The sequence below is a fragment of the Parasteatoda tepidariorum genome, chromosome 2, assembly GCF_982258835.1.
Source record: "Parasteatoda tepidariorum strain Cologne lab strain chromosome 2, Ptep-v5.0, whole genome shotgun sequence".
Classification (NCBI taxonomy): Eukaryota; Metazoa; Arthropoda; class Arachnida; order Araneae; family Theridiidae; genus Parasteatoda; species Parasteatoda tepidariorum.
This window is the reverse complement of record NC_141756.1, coordinates 99,524,847-99,540,383: the sequence shown is the minus strand read 5'-3', so window position 1 is coordinate 99,540,383 and position 15,537 is coordinate 99,524,847. Positions and strand designations below refer to the sequence as shown.

The 15,537-nt window shown below is 30.4% G+C and overlaps 1 protein-coding gene across 4 annotated transcripts in view; it reads left to right on the top strand.

The window, feature by feature from the left end:
• LOC107440340 (ankyrin repeat and fibronectin type-III domain-containing protein 1) overlaps positions 1-15,537 on the top strand; it is a 390,356-nt gene that overhangs the window by 269,676 nt on the left and 105,143 nt on the right. The gene's annotated exons all lie outside the window — the stretch shown is intronic.

Here is a 15,537-nt window from a genome sequence, read left to right as displayed (position 1 = left end):
CTCAATTTATATCGTTAGGACCATATCAAAAGGGCCACGCTGCAATTATATTCAGACAAAAATTGTTTCAAAAAAGTTCAATCGTCTTCTTTAAATCCCCACAGGATTCATCTTTGATAAAAATTTAACAATAGTCAGAAGTGAAAAAATAAAGTTTTCACAAAAAATAACAATTGTACAAAAATGTTACTCGTTATTAGAAATTCCAAAAAAAAAAACTATTCTAATAATCTGACAAGGGAAACTAGGGAAGTGTGACTCGCCAATTTTGAACTAAACTGGTGTGATATATGCCTTATGAGGAATAATTTTAGGGGGCAACATTCGTTTCGGCCCATAGAAGGTCCTGTGAGAGATAAAAAATAATTCAATATATAGAAAAATCGGTATTTTATTACTTCAATGCTGACTATTAGTTATTGTAATTGTCTCATACTCCAATTAATTTGTAATCAATTGGATAATTAATTAATTTGCTAATTAATAAATTAATTAACATTCGTTTCGGCCCATAGAAGGCCCTGTGAGAGATAAAAAATAATTCAATATATAGAAAAATCGGTATTTTATTACTTCAATATAGACTATTAGTTATTGTAATTGTCTCATAATCCAATTAATTTGTAACTAATTGGATAATTAATTAATTTGCTAATTAATAAATTAATCAGAAATTTTTTTAATTATTAATTAATTGGTAATTAATTATTAATAATTAATTGATTTGCAATTACATACTCCGATTAATTTAGAAAGTTTTTTGGAAAAAAAATTAAAAAAATTTGATGTACATTTTTTTTTTTTTAAATTAACCTAACAGGTTTATCCGGAAAACTACAGATATATAAAATTTTCGAAATCAATTTTGACTATAAATATGCATTATATAGTACGTGAAAGTACTACAAAATTAATTGGAGTATGAGACAATTACAATAACTAATAGTCTGCATTGAAGTAATAAAATACCGATTTTTCTATATAGTGAATTATTTTTTATCTCTCACAGGACCTTCTATGGGCAGAAACGAATGTTGCCCCCTAAAATTATTCCTCATAAGGCATACATCCCACTAGTTTATTTCGAAATTGGCGAGTCACACTTCCCCAGTTTCCCTTGTGAGTGAAAATCTAATGGGCCTCTATCCATTTTCATAGATAGAGAGGGCTCAAAACTTTTTGGCCAAGCCCCCATAAAGTCTAAGTGATCTCTAATCACAATAGTAAAATGTTTGAGCTACTTTAAGAGCATCAAAAGTACCAAATTAATATATTTTTTTTAAAAACGCTTAAAAAAATTTTTCTTTTAGGAATTTCTACTACTTTTTACTTTTTTATGCCACTGTCGCTCACCAAACCCCGAAACTAATCACGCAGTTCTTTTCAGATAGATCACTCATTTTAGCTTTACCTAGTTTAATGTCCCGTCTTTTATACTTTCTTTTTACTTTTTATTACCGCCGTTGAACAGCCGATCCAATCTAGGATTTACGGTTACCAGTGTTCAACTCGGTAGCCTTGTAATTTTGAGGAAGACAAGGGAACTCCTGGATCAAATATTGGGAGAAATTTGCGTTCGTGGAGGACTCTTACATGGAACTAACCCACATTCGCGTTACATGGAGAGGAAAACCACGAAAAACCTTCCACCGTGAGCCTGATGTCAAGGGGACTCTAACCCATGATCTGTCTACCACTGAGGATATTTTACATCAGCACTGTGGTCGGTGCGAGCCGGATGCGGAATTCAAATCGACCAGCTATCGCAGGGATCAAAGTAAGTTAAATCTAAGTTAAGTAAAAAACGCAGACGAAAAAGGATTATATTTCAACAAATTACATGTCCGATAGGGCTCTATATTAATTTAACTTCTCGTTAATTAACATTCTAATTTATGTGGAGAAACTTAGCTCAAGTTTAACTCGCCATTTTGCTTATAAACGATCAGTTGGCACTGACGCCATAGGTCTCATATGTGGGTATCGTGATCTTCTTCTTGAAGTGGAAGTACTAAGTTTTAAGAAATTTTATATACTTTTTAACGCAACAATTCTTGCCCTCACAGAGGAAAATTGTCATAAAAAGACCTAAGAAAAACATTGCAATAATGACAGATATTCAGGACAATGTTTCTAAAAATCTAAATCTTATGTGGATAAATGCAGAAATTTTTCTAGGATGAAGAATTTATTATTTCTAACAGCATTTAATTTTTTTTTCTTGAAAAAAATATTTTAAATTTTAATGATCGAGAAATTTAATATTAAATTGGTTCGAAAATCATATTTTATTTCTTTTAAACTATTTGCTTAAACCAAATGTTTACCTTTCATACTGTACAAAAAAAGAGTACTAGATTAAAAGTTTAATTCCTTCACTAAAGAAGCATAATTGATCAGCCATTGAGACTACAGCCGTTGCCCCTTCGCCCTGCCACTCGGCACACCACTAAAACTAAAATAAATAACATAATAAAATGAACTAAATGAGCTGAGCTGACTAAATGAACTGAGCTAATGAACTGAACTAAGAAATTAATAAAATAAACTGAGTTTTTTGAGCAGACTAAAAAGAGAATAGTTTTATTTTTGTCAGACGAAAGATAAAAAACATAAGACGAATCAATCTAGTTTCCCCGTTTACGAGTTCTTTTTATTTTAATCTTTTTTATCCCTTTTTTTCTGTTAGTTGTCTTTGTTCAGGACAACAAAATTTGCTTGAAATCATTTAGGAAACAATTTTAACTTGCATTGGCAATTTGAGCACTCTAGCCAAACGAAAAATAGTAGAAATAGCGAGGCATGGGCAATTAATAAAACAGAGGAAAATAGATTTCTCATTTTTGAAAGAAAGATCCTTCGGTCAATTTTTGGAACAGTTAAGGAAAATAATATTTGGAGAAAGTTTATACAACCATGAGCTATACATTAAATATAGATCGCCTAATGTTTTGAGGGTTATTAAGGCCTACAGGATCAGAAGGCTGGGCACGTTTTTCGGCGTGAAGATTTTGACCTAGTTAAAAAAACTTACTTTTTCGAAAATTGAAGAAACTAGAAGAAGAGGGAGACCAGCTACAACATGGTTGGACAGTGTTGAGAAGGACTTAAAATCGTTGGGAATAAACAGGTGGAAAAACCTAGCTCAAAGTGTCTGGAGGCAGATAATTGAAAAAGCCTTGGCCTGCACTAGGCTGTAGTGCTGACGAAGAAGAAGAAGTAAATTGAAAAGTCGTCGGAATTTCTATTGACCGTAAATTCCATTTGGTCATAAATGGGCTTTTAGTATCAAGAAAGCTATACTTAATTGCATTTTCATTTAGCACATCATTCCAGTAAAGATTTGAGATCCCAGTAGAAAGTGACCATCTTCTAAAACCCAGAGGGAAAAAAAACGTCAAATTATTAAAAAATTTTAATTTATAATTAGAATTAAATCAATAAATGTTTTCTTTTTTAAAAAAATATGCTAAATTATTTGTCACAACCATTTTGACAGAACAAAACTCAAAAAAAAAGCAGTGCATATTTTCTTATCGAAAAGGTACATTAAATTATTAATTATAAGTAAATTATTGATAAATTACTAATAAATTATAAATTAATAAATTAATTAATATTAATAAATTATTAATTAATTTATTACTGGGTGCGTAGCCAGATTTTTCTACAAAAAATAAGCACCTTTTAAGTACTTTTTAAGCACTAGAAAAGTATTTTTTTATCACTTTCAGAACAAAAATCATAATTAGGATCTGTGCAGTAATAAAAATTATTTTTTTCTATCATTTAAAGTTCTTAATTTATAGCTATAAAATTAATAAAATTCAAAAACATTTTCAAAAACAAACAAAAACATTTTCACCAAAATCATGATAAAATGACTAGTTTCAGATAAAAATTGCCGAGAAAATTGTGAAAATCATGCATTTTTTGTAATTTTGAGCAACAATCTATACGGCGAAGAAAAAATCTCTTTTTAAAAGATTAAAAATTAAGCACTTTTTACAAACCCCGAATAAAAAAAACACTTTTAAGAGCTTTTGAAATACGTAAATCAAAAATAAGCACCTTTAAGCACTTTTTAAAAACGTTACGCGCCCTGTATTAATATTCATTAATATTATTAACTTTAATTTATAGATATTAATTTATTAACATTTATTTATATTGATTTATTTATCAATTTATTTATTAACTTATTTCAAGGTACATTAAATTTTTAATTTTTACTAAATTAGAATATCAGGCTCTTAATTAATTAAATAATATTTATAAAAATTACTTTCTTAAAAAAAATTTGTTACCAAAAGAAAGAAAATTATATTTTAAAATGTTATATCTTTAAGCTATTCTATGTATAAAAATCTCTTTCTTATTTAATCCTTTGACATTGTAGCACAAGATAGATGATTAATGATTGGAATATTCTGTTCGATGTGGGGTTATTTTTAGAAGTATCCTGGTCAGCATTCTACATCCCCCGGGGCAGAAGACCAACCTTTTCATGTGTCTTCCTTTCCTTGAAAGGAAATTTAATTGACCGAAAGTAATATCACGTTCTCATCATATCGTATGAATCTATGCCATTTTCAGGTTATTTAAAGAATGTAAACGACAGGGATTCCGCAATATCCTTTATTCTAGAAATATCTGGTAGCATTTTTAATCCTTCTTCATTTTCGTAAATATTTTAAGTCTATTATATATGTTTACTTAGTGAAATGTTGTCACTTAAAATGAAAATTGGAAGCACTTAAGCTCAAATGAACGACCGAATTTTAAATATTTAATCGTAAATAAAAACACTTAGAAATACATTAGGCTTTAAAAAACATTTTCAAAATTAAAAATCAGATATATTAAGCGTTATTTTCTCTCTAGATTACGTTAGACTTCCTAGGGAACTGGACCCATGTCCAAGAGTTCGTGAATTCGATCCAAGGCGGGCAGAAGACTCTCCGTGTAGTAAATGGTGACTGATGCCGGTTAAATCTGTCGAGTCGCTAAGTTCTCTATGTTCCCTAAACAAATCAATACCTCTGGGGGTACTGATTCAGGAGTTTCCTTGTCTTCTGGATTGGTTTAAAATTACAAGGTAGATCGTAAACCCAAAATTGGATCGGTTGTTCAACGACGGATATACAGTCCCTGGGTATATTATTAGACGCATTGTAAGATTCTACGTAAAATTATAATTACAGCTGTATTGTTTTTACTCGGATGAAACCGGTTTGCATTTGTTTACGCTTCTGTGTCAATTGTTTACCATTGTAATGCAATACGCTAAAAATAAATACAAATAGGAGGTATTTAAGTACCGTCATGTGGGGCTACTTTGTGCAGGATTTCGCAGTTTTTGAACTTTGACATGTAAAAAAACTATGTTAATTCAAATTTTAGTAAAATTTATCGATATTATATTCATAACTGGACTCAGACGAGTGAATTTGATCAATATTGGCATTATTTGTATGTAATATTTACGAGTAATAAGTCAAAACATACCTTGCACAAAGTAGCCCCCAAGTGGGGCTACTTTGTGCAGCGATAGGAATTCAGTTTAATAATCATGTTTTTAGTAAAATATTGATATAAAATTGTTGAAAAAGTTAATTTTTGACATTTTTAATAACAAAAACATCAAGATATGTAAAGATATTAGTTTGAAAATAATTTTCAGCGTTAAAAAACCATTTTTTATAAAGAATTTTTTTCTTAAAAAGAATGTTTATTTCAAAACAATTGAGTTTAAACAAAAGGAAACCATATACATTTTTGAACATTGAAATGGGTGAAATTTCAAAAATAATAATTATTACATATTCATTAACATTTATAATATTGATAAATTTGAACATAGCATGTTTGAATGAGCATGACAGAACTTGCTCTTCAGTTTCTGTCAAAATCACCTGATGTCCTATAAAATATATTTTTATGTGTTAAATCGTTTGATTAATTCATTAAAAAAGTCTTTGTAGAGCAAAAATAATAATTTACCAGCACGTTTCACGTGTTTCTTGTGAATTTTATTAGAGATAGTATTTCTGTGTATTTTGTACTTCTGAGAAGCTTCTGCAATCGACATACCACCAGCAACTGCTTGCAAACATTGTTGCAGCTTTTCTAAAGTGTAATCACGGTAATTTCTCGTTCCAGGTATTTTTTTTATAACGTCTGACAATTTTTCTGTCGAAAAAAAAACGAATGAAACTTTGCACAAAGTAGCCCCACAGTGCATTTTTTTTCATTTCCCGTTTCTTTGTTATTAATTTTCAAATTTTTTTAACGCTAACATGATATAATTGTTTATTAATATATATATAAAAAATTTTGCACTTACGACAATTGTTTTATCAACGTCTTTGCATTTAGCAGCTAAAGTTTCCAGGCACACTTTTCGACGTCCGACGTTCTCGGAAAGTTGTTGACATTGGATAAACAAAACACACTCTGAGATTGCTTTAAAATTCGAAAAAATGTTTGTAGTAATAGATGATACTTCTATCTTCAAATTCCAAACATTTTTAACTTGAAAGAAGCATAATACTGAATAGCAGCACTTGAAAAGTGCCAAATTCGAAGTAGCCCCACATGACAGTATATAAAAAATCTCCTGAATAAAAACCCATTACATGTATTTAAATATTAAAGTATTGCATATAAACTGGTGCAAATCATGTCATTATTAAAAAACTACGGTGCGTCTAATAATTTGATTCAATTATTATAATATACTAATATAATGCTTGATATAATAAATATTTTATATTTATATAATACATCGTCTAATTTATCCTATCGTCAAATTTATATTATATATCGTCTAATTTAACCAAATGACACACGAGCTTAAACAAATGCAAAACGGCTTCAGTCACTTAAAAACAATAAAGCTGTATAGTATGTACCTGATAATTAAGCTTTTACATAGAACCTTATAGTGCGGGACCAGGGAATGCTGGACCAGGGAAAATTTAACAGTTACCCTCAAAACAAAATATTGACACATGTTTACAAGTTCGTAACACTATTGGTTATTGATAGCGTTAATAGAAAATTCAAAATCATCATAATAATTAATATAAATAATTAAGTTTCAAAATCATCATAATAATTAATATTTTGAAAAAACGGATAGTTTTTGAGCTACCAATTCCTCATTTCCAGGAGCTTCTACTAAAAGTTGATTCAATCTGATGTCACTCCTCTAAAAGTTTCAAAACCGTCATAATAATTAATACAAAAAACAGATAGTTTTTGAACTACCAATTCTCCATTTCCTTGAGCTTCTACTTAAAAGTGATTCAATCTGAAGTCACTCCTCTAAAAGTTTCAAAACCGTCATAATAATTAATATAAAAAACAGATAGTTTTTGAACTACCGATTCCTCATTTCCTTGAACTTCTACTAAAAGTCGATTCAATCTGATGTCACTCCTCTAAAAGTTTCAAAATCGTCATAATAATTAATATTAAAAACAGATAGTTTCTGAGCTACCAATTCCTCATTTCCTTGAGCTTCTACTAATTTGACCTTTAAAGTCAGTCCAATCTTTGCTCCTGAGTTAGTCCATTTTCTTTTGTACTTTTTTAAATAATAGAAGTGTTTATTTCCACTTTAAAAACAAAACAAAAAAACTTACATAGCACAATCAAAAAAAAATTATTTTAAAACATTTAATTGCATTTATGGTTAATGCATTATTAAGTTAGTTTACGTTTATACGCATTGAAAAGAAGCAAACCATGCGTGGTTTTCGCAATTTTTTTCTACGCCGCATAACTCAAATACACTTGAATTTCACAGAAAATGTTTTGAATTCATTCTAAATTACTCCTTGTTTGTTGTTTGATCCGGAAATAACTTTATTTTTTTAGGGGGATGCTGGAATTCGCGGGAATAGAATCGTAACATTAAGGACGGCTGTACGAACGTTCTGTTTCAATATTGATTTCAGATAAAAAATTTCCACTGAGTATCGGATAAAAAGGTACTGATTCCAAGTAAATTACGTTTATCAGATGATTAAAACATGATGGTTAAAATATCTTTCATTAAATATACCGTCAATACTTTAAAAATATATCGCATTTAACAGAACTACATTAATAAATGTTGTTGAAAATTTAAATAAAATCAAACGAAAAATATGTTAAGTATAAAGTCCATTATTAGCCGATGTCTTTACCTCATAGAAAAGTGTAATATTAATCGTTCTACGTCAGAACAATCATGCCAAATTTTTTTAGAAACTTTTTTTAACTTAAGTAGAAATAATAAAGGAATAAATAATTTAATTATAATTTTAAAAATGAGTAAATAATAAATAAAAAAACTTTTTTCGCCCATTTTATTTGTGATATTCACTTGAATTAGTATTGAAAACGATCCAGTTTAAACTGTAGGTTAGAATTTCTGATTCTTAATTAAAACAACGAAAACAAAGATATCGTTCAAATGATGAAATTCTCTTTTATTCACAAGTCAAGAAGTATTTATGAGATCTCTGCACCCATATCTCAAAAATAAACTCATCAACTTAATGCATAACAAAATTAAAAGTGAAAAAAAGAATTCTAAAAAATTATCAAACGGCAGCGGTTGCCATAGCAACGCATGCGCACTGTTTACTATTACTCTTTGAACACAGTTGAATAGTGTGAGGACTTGTAAATAAGGTGAGCACGCCATCAAACTCCAAAGAACACCCATTTCCCTAATGGGTAAAAAAAAAAATTTATAATGTAGATATATGTTATTATTTACAATATAGAAGTGCAATACATTTCCTGTCTAAAACTATATCACTTTGTGCAGTGCATTAAAAAAAGAACGCGTAACTTTTTATCTCACATTTATAATGTAATTCTAAACAGAATAAATCAAATATAAGTAATTATTAAAGAAACAATAGACTGAGTAATCGATAATATTTAAGGAAGCGCAAGAATGTCCATTTCTGGAATGATGTCCAAAATTTTTTTTCTTATTATTTACGCAACAGGATATTTCGAAAGAATTAATCACAAAAAGCTTTCTGAATAAAATAGTTTTATTATTTTTAACTCTGTTCGTATGGATAAAGCAAGCGGGGCATTTGCACCGGGCACCACATTTCTAGAACTTAAGAGCATTTTTATTTAAAAATTAGATTTTGAAAAGTACTTTTTTAAAAAAGTCATTTATGGTGCTTTTTCACGTCAGCACTGTGGGTTTGCACGGACGAGTCCCCTAGCCATTAGGCTAAAAGTAGCAGGTTTCCGTGGTTTTCCACTCTATATAACGCATATGCTGGTTAGTTCCATCAAGAAGTCCTCCGCGAAGGCACATTTCGCCCAATGCTTGTTCCAAGAGTTCCCTTGTCTTCTGGATTGGGTTCAAAATTAAAAGGCTACGGAGTTGAACATTAGTAGTCGTAAACTATTAATGTTTGTATGGGTAAAGCAAGCGGGGCATTTGCATCGGGCATCACATTTCTGGAACTTAAGTGCATTTTTATTTAAAAATTAGATTTTTAAAAATTATTTTTTTTTAAATGTGCTTTTTTTTTTACGTCAGCACTGTGGGCTTGCACCGACCACAGTGCTGACGTAAAATATACTCAGTGGTAGACGGATCATGCGTTAGAGTCTCCTTGCCATTATTCTAACCGTGAAATGTTTTCGTGGTTTTCCTCTCCGTGTAACGAAAATGCGAGTTAGTTCCATCAAAAAGTCCTCCACGAAGGCAAATTTCTCCCAATGCTTGATCCAGGAGTTCCCTTGTCTTCTGGATTGGGATCAAAATTACAAGGCTACGAAGTTGAACATTACTAATCGTAAACCTTAAAAATTGAGTCGGCTGTTCAACGACGGTTATAAAATATAAAATAAAATTTATGGTGCTTGAAATTTGAAGGGGAAAAAAATTTGCCAATTTCACTCATTTTAGACAGATGCATCTGCTTAAGCATATTCCCGAAGTCAGTCATTGATCTTTACATTTCTATTCATAGAAATAAAACTCATAAATTCAGGAAATAGAACATGATTAATTTAGAGAAATTCTTCACTTTTAAAAGTGCTTCTTGCTGACAATTTTTTTGTCACCCATTATGTTAGCATGCAATTCCCCAAAACTAAACATGATTAAAAAAAATATTCAACATGAGATGAACCATCTAAAAGAATGTAAATCGCAAAGAATCAATCTTGAATGCATTTACACTTTAATGAATCAACTTGGCACCATTAAATCTGTATTAATAAGTAAATAAAAGGCATTCTGCGATTTGAATGTTCTCATTATACTGAAGGAGAGGGAATTAAAAAGTGATTTATTCGTAACAATTAATGATAAATTGTTCTTAATTTTGTAGTAACTTATAATAAATGGATGGCAATAAATTAGTATTCTTTTCAATGAAAATCGAATACTTTTTAACTTTTATCCCCTTAATCAATTGATTTCAAGAATTCCTTCTGAATTTAAAGAAGTGGTGGACTTATAGTGGATGACATTTAATGTTAATACAGTATTTTCAAATATTAATTCACTAATAAAATTTAATTAATTAATTTCAGTTTTATATGAAAGAAAAAATTATAATTATTTAATAAAAAGTAACTAAAATAAAATTTTCCTCTGTTGATCTAACTTTTGAAAACACTTCTATATTACTTGTTTTTAATTTATTCATCAAGTCAATAATATATTTTTTTCTAGACAATAGAGGACGTTAAAAATCAAAGCTTAGGTGACTTATTGCCATTAGAATACATTAACTAATATATTAATCATATTTATTACTACTTCAGTTAATATAATTTCACGAAAGTAATTAATAATAAAAAATTTTATCAGAATTTTGAAGTTTTTTTCTACCAATAAGCACATTAGACATTTCGTAATATATAAAGAGGTCTGAATTTATTTTATAATGTTGATATCTAACTATTATATCCCTGAAAAAATAATGTAATAGGAAACAGTTTTATTAGCAACAATTGACAAATATATCTGGCATGCATGCCAGATATATTTGTCAAGTTTTCTTAAAGATTTAATATTCTGACTAATTGTAGATAACTAATTTTGTTCAAGAGTATTGTTCGCCAGCAAAGTTTACGGGCTGTTGCCATTTGACTTTTGTATCTTATGTATTTTATGCATTTTTTGTATTTTATGTTCTTTAATGTTTTTTTTTACTTGGTTTTTAATAAACATTTACCCGTATGCCCTCAATTGGGGCAGGTCGGGGTAAATATTTTCATTATTAGCAGCACTAACTCTTTCCACAAATATTGGATTTACCTTAAGGGAGGAAAATTGAGAACTGCAGTGGGTATTGCACATATTTGAGGGAATCTAAACACATTTATCTGAACACAATCCCGTTATACGGACACAATTTTTACATTTATTTATTATTTAGTTTCGTATTGGTCAAAAAAGAATTGAATTTTAGAGCATGCACATTTTGATATCATTTTAAACTTTTCAAATTTAACTCATAAAATCTGAAATATGCAAAAAATCAGTCAAGTTGTTATTGAGAAATGAAAATCTGGAAATACCGGCATTTTTAAAATTTTATTATTTAGAAATGATACTGCTGATTTCGCACATGTTTCGTGTTTTTTTTTTCCATAGGCAGAGTTTTAAATGAAATCAATAGTTTTGTATCTTAATACAAAAAAAGAAATAAAAATATTCGAACATTATTGAATGAAATAAATAATAAGTAACTCGAAAAATTCTTATTTTTTCTGCATAAAGTTATCTTTTGGATTAGAAAAGTTTATAATTGTGGGTAAAAAGTTTTTGAGTCGTTAAAAAGTTATAGAATTACAAATTTAAAAAGTAAAATAAACAACAAAGGGTATAAACTTTCGATCGCTTTCTCCTAATTAAAATTTTAGGGCGGTATTTTTCAGATTACGGATCCCCTTTTCCCTGGTTTAAACAACAGTAGTCCAAAATCCAACGCCATGCGTTTTCATATCTAATTTCGTAATTCATAGCGTCGTTTGCACAAATTAATCAGCACATAAGTTTTGTTTATAAAAAGAAATATCGTTTACATAAATTTACAACATATCTATCGTTTGCGCAAATTACTCAGCGGATACGCTTCGCTTATATAAAAAGTATTGTTTGCACAAATTAGCTGGGTACTTGCAACTCGAGAAGAATACCACTACATGGCGTGTTAATATGTTACAGCTCTTAAGCTCGTCTTATTATCATGTCGAATCAATTTTCGAATCAGATTTAATTAGATGTCTGGAGACGTCACGCGTGTGAGTCGAACCTGATTGGCTTCTGAATCGTGACATAAGCATATGCCTAATTAGCATATCCAATTCAAACCAAGTAGTATGCAATCAATGTATAAGTTTTGTTTATATAATAAAAATATCGTATGCACATATTAATGAATATATTAGAGTATGATATCGTTTGCACAAAGCAATTACCATATAATATAGCTTACATTTATTAGCATATAAAATTAGCTTCTTCGAACAATTTGAGCTAGTATAAATTGATTAGAAAGCAGGTTTTAATTTTTTCACCATTAATGAATTGCAAAGAATTTCGAGTTTGTTTTTTTAACTCCATTTAAAGAAAATCAATAAATAAATTTTTAAAAAGTAAACTTTTGTGTGCCGCGCAGACGAGAAAGGCTTACGACATATGTTCAGTAAACAAAACAAAAATTCAGTCGGATGAATATTTTCTTATTATCGTTAGAATTTTTTTTTTTTTTGAAAGAAATGAAATAAAAGAAAAATGAAAGTTGTCATTCGTTATAATTTAATTATGTCGATGAAGTTGTATTAACATTTAATAGAAGCATTTCATAAGTTATTAGCATTTTATCTAGTTTTTTTTTTAATTTCCCTTCGTTTGTTCAGTTTGCTTTGACCTAGATACTGAACACAAAACATGAGCCATTAAATGCGCGTCCTAATTTTCCTACTACGTTAATATAGTTCATCGCAATCCAAATTGATTAAGCATGATCCATATAAAATACCTTTTTACTGAAACTTAATTTATGTTTCGATAGTCTTTTTTTTTTAGGATGACGTCAATGCAATAAAGTTGGGTGTTTTACATTTGACAATTTTATTTATTTGCTTACTACAATTTTATTCACTCGGCTTTCTGTGTGTTAGGGGGCATTAGAGTACTGAAATACCCCTTATCTTTAACAATTGCAATCGTTTTATGATTTTTGCCATATTTTAATGTCAGAAGGTACTTAACGCCCATCAAGCTTCTAAAAATTTACCGACTAACAAAAGGGAATTATAAACTGGAGTAAAAATTTGAATTTTGTTTGACACTAAAAAGAATACAATTATTTTATTTTTGTTAGACCTGTAGAATTATCTGAAATAAATTTTTAAAAAAGAAACGTCATCGTTTGAGGAATATATTTAACCCTTGTTAATTAAGGAAACAGCATTGCGCTATATTCAAGCACAGCTTTTGTTAATCATTTTTTTAAAAACCAATGATTGCTACGCGTAATCATGCTGTTAATAATAGCCCATTGTACAGCTCTAGTGCAACGTAAATAAAATACCCACCCAGGCTGTTGATTGATTATTTTGTTCTTCCATCTTTATACTAAATTTTATTGTAATCAGTTTATTGGTTCCAGTTTTATTTTCAGATGTAATCTTGACAATGCAATGTATACAATAGGCGAACACAATTTATAAACATGACTACAAATATTAGAAGAACATATTGGGTGGTATATCATGCAACTACATACAATCCTTTTATTTAGTTACTCAAATTATCAGCCAAATAAGTTTGTCATATCACAGGAAGAGAAACTGGACTAAAAAATTTTTAAATAAGCAGATAATAATAATATTGTATAATAAGAATGTAGATATAACTGCTTTACTCATAAATTGGCTGCCTTTGAGGCGTAAGCGGTTATTGAAATTTTCAGCAATGGATGTTTTTTTTTTTTTTAATAACCGTCGTTGAACAATCAACCCAAATTTTGGGTTTACGGCTACTAATGTTCAACTCCGTAGCCTTATAATTTTGAACCAGATCCAGAAGACAAGGGAAATCCTGGATCAAGTATTGAGAGAAATTTGCCTTTATGGAGGACTTTTTGAGGGAACCAACCCGCATTTGCGTTATACGGAGATGAAGACCACGAGAACCTCCCATGGTTAGACTGACGGCAAGGGGACTCTAACCCATGATCCGTCTACCACTGAGGATATTTCACGTTAGCAATGTTGTCGGTGCAAGCCGGATGCGAAATTCGTATCGACAAGCTATATTGCCGGGATCGAAGCAACACCTCCTAGAATAAGGAAGGCCTCAGCACGGATCAAATTAGTAGTCCGATGTGACGAATTTAACTGCGCAGTTGATGAAAAATAAGAAAGATGTCATTACGTTCGGGGTACTAAGCTGCGCAGTGGTTGAAAATACGAAATATGTCATTACGTTTGGACTACTACAGGATATTTATGGTAACCCGTGCAGAGGCCTACTCTTTTCTAGGAGGTGTTGATCGAAGCCCGGTTCACCTCATTGGAAGGCGAACGCTCTATCCCCTGAGCCATCGCGGCTCAGCAATGGATAGTTGACCATGTAAAAATAAGTGCAGATGGCGCTAGTGGTTAAAATTCGTCGCAAGACTTCCGAGTTACTACTTCCGGCTGATTTTTACGCCTAAGCTTGAAAAAAAGCCCCATCCAATATTATTATACTTGTAATATTTTCAATGTAGCGCTCAGTTAAACTTACAACGAAACGAACAACAAATGAATTCGGAAAACTCCGCAAGCTTGCTATGATGATACAGAATATGCAACAAACTGCTCTATTTTACACAAATATAGCCAAATGTCACTTTTTCTAACATTTCTTTATATAAACCATACAAAACCTAGCACTTAAAACATGTCTAACTTTTCACTTTTTTTCATGCTGTGAGGTTAAATTTGTTTTACCTGTTAGAATTTATAAATTACAGAAAACTCTTATGAATGGTAAAATCAAGCGTAAGTTTAAACACAAATCACAATGATGAAACTTCCTAGAATATTAAGATTGTTCACGCATCGCCTAGTTAGCGTAACATAAGCGTAGGAATACACCGGAAGTTTTCTAAATTTCTTTCGGTTTTAGGCAGCTTGCTATTGCTATCCATGGGCCGAAAGTCAGAAAAGATTCCTTCTCTTTACCTTCCAACAAGCTCTGCAGATGCTCCTAGTCAGTTGTTGAACATTGTTAAAATCCAAAATCGGTTATGGTTTCTGCCGGAATTCGCGTGAGCAGCCTTTTTAGATAGATAAGTAAAGAAGCAAAAGTGTAACAGCTAAATATTCTAAAAGCTGTTGTCCTTCCAAAAAGCACTTCGGCTCTGTGTCCAGCTCACGTAGCGTAGCCAAAAAGTCACAAGAGAGGTACTAAGCAAACGTTTGATGAATGATCAGATCTCAATGCAATGGCAAGGGTCCCCAACCCTATGCCCGCGGGCACCATGGCGCCCGTTGATC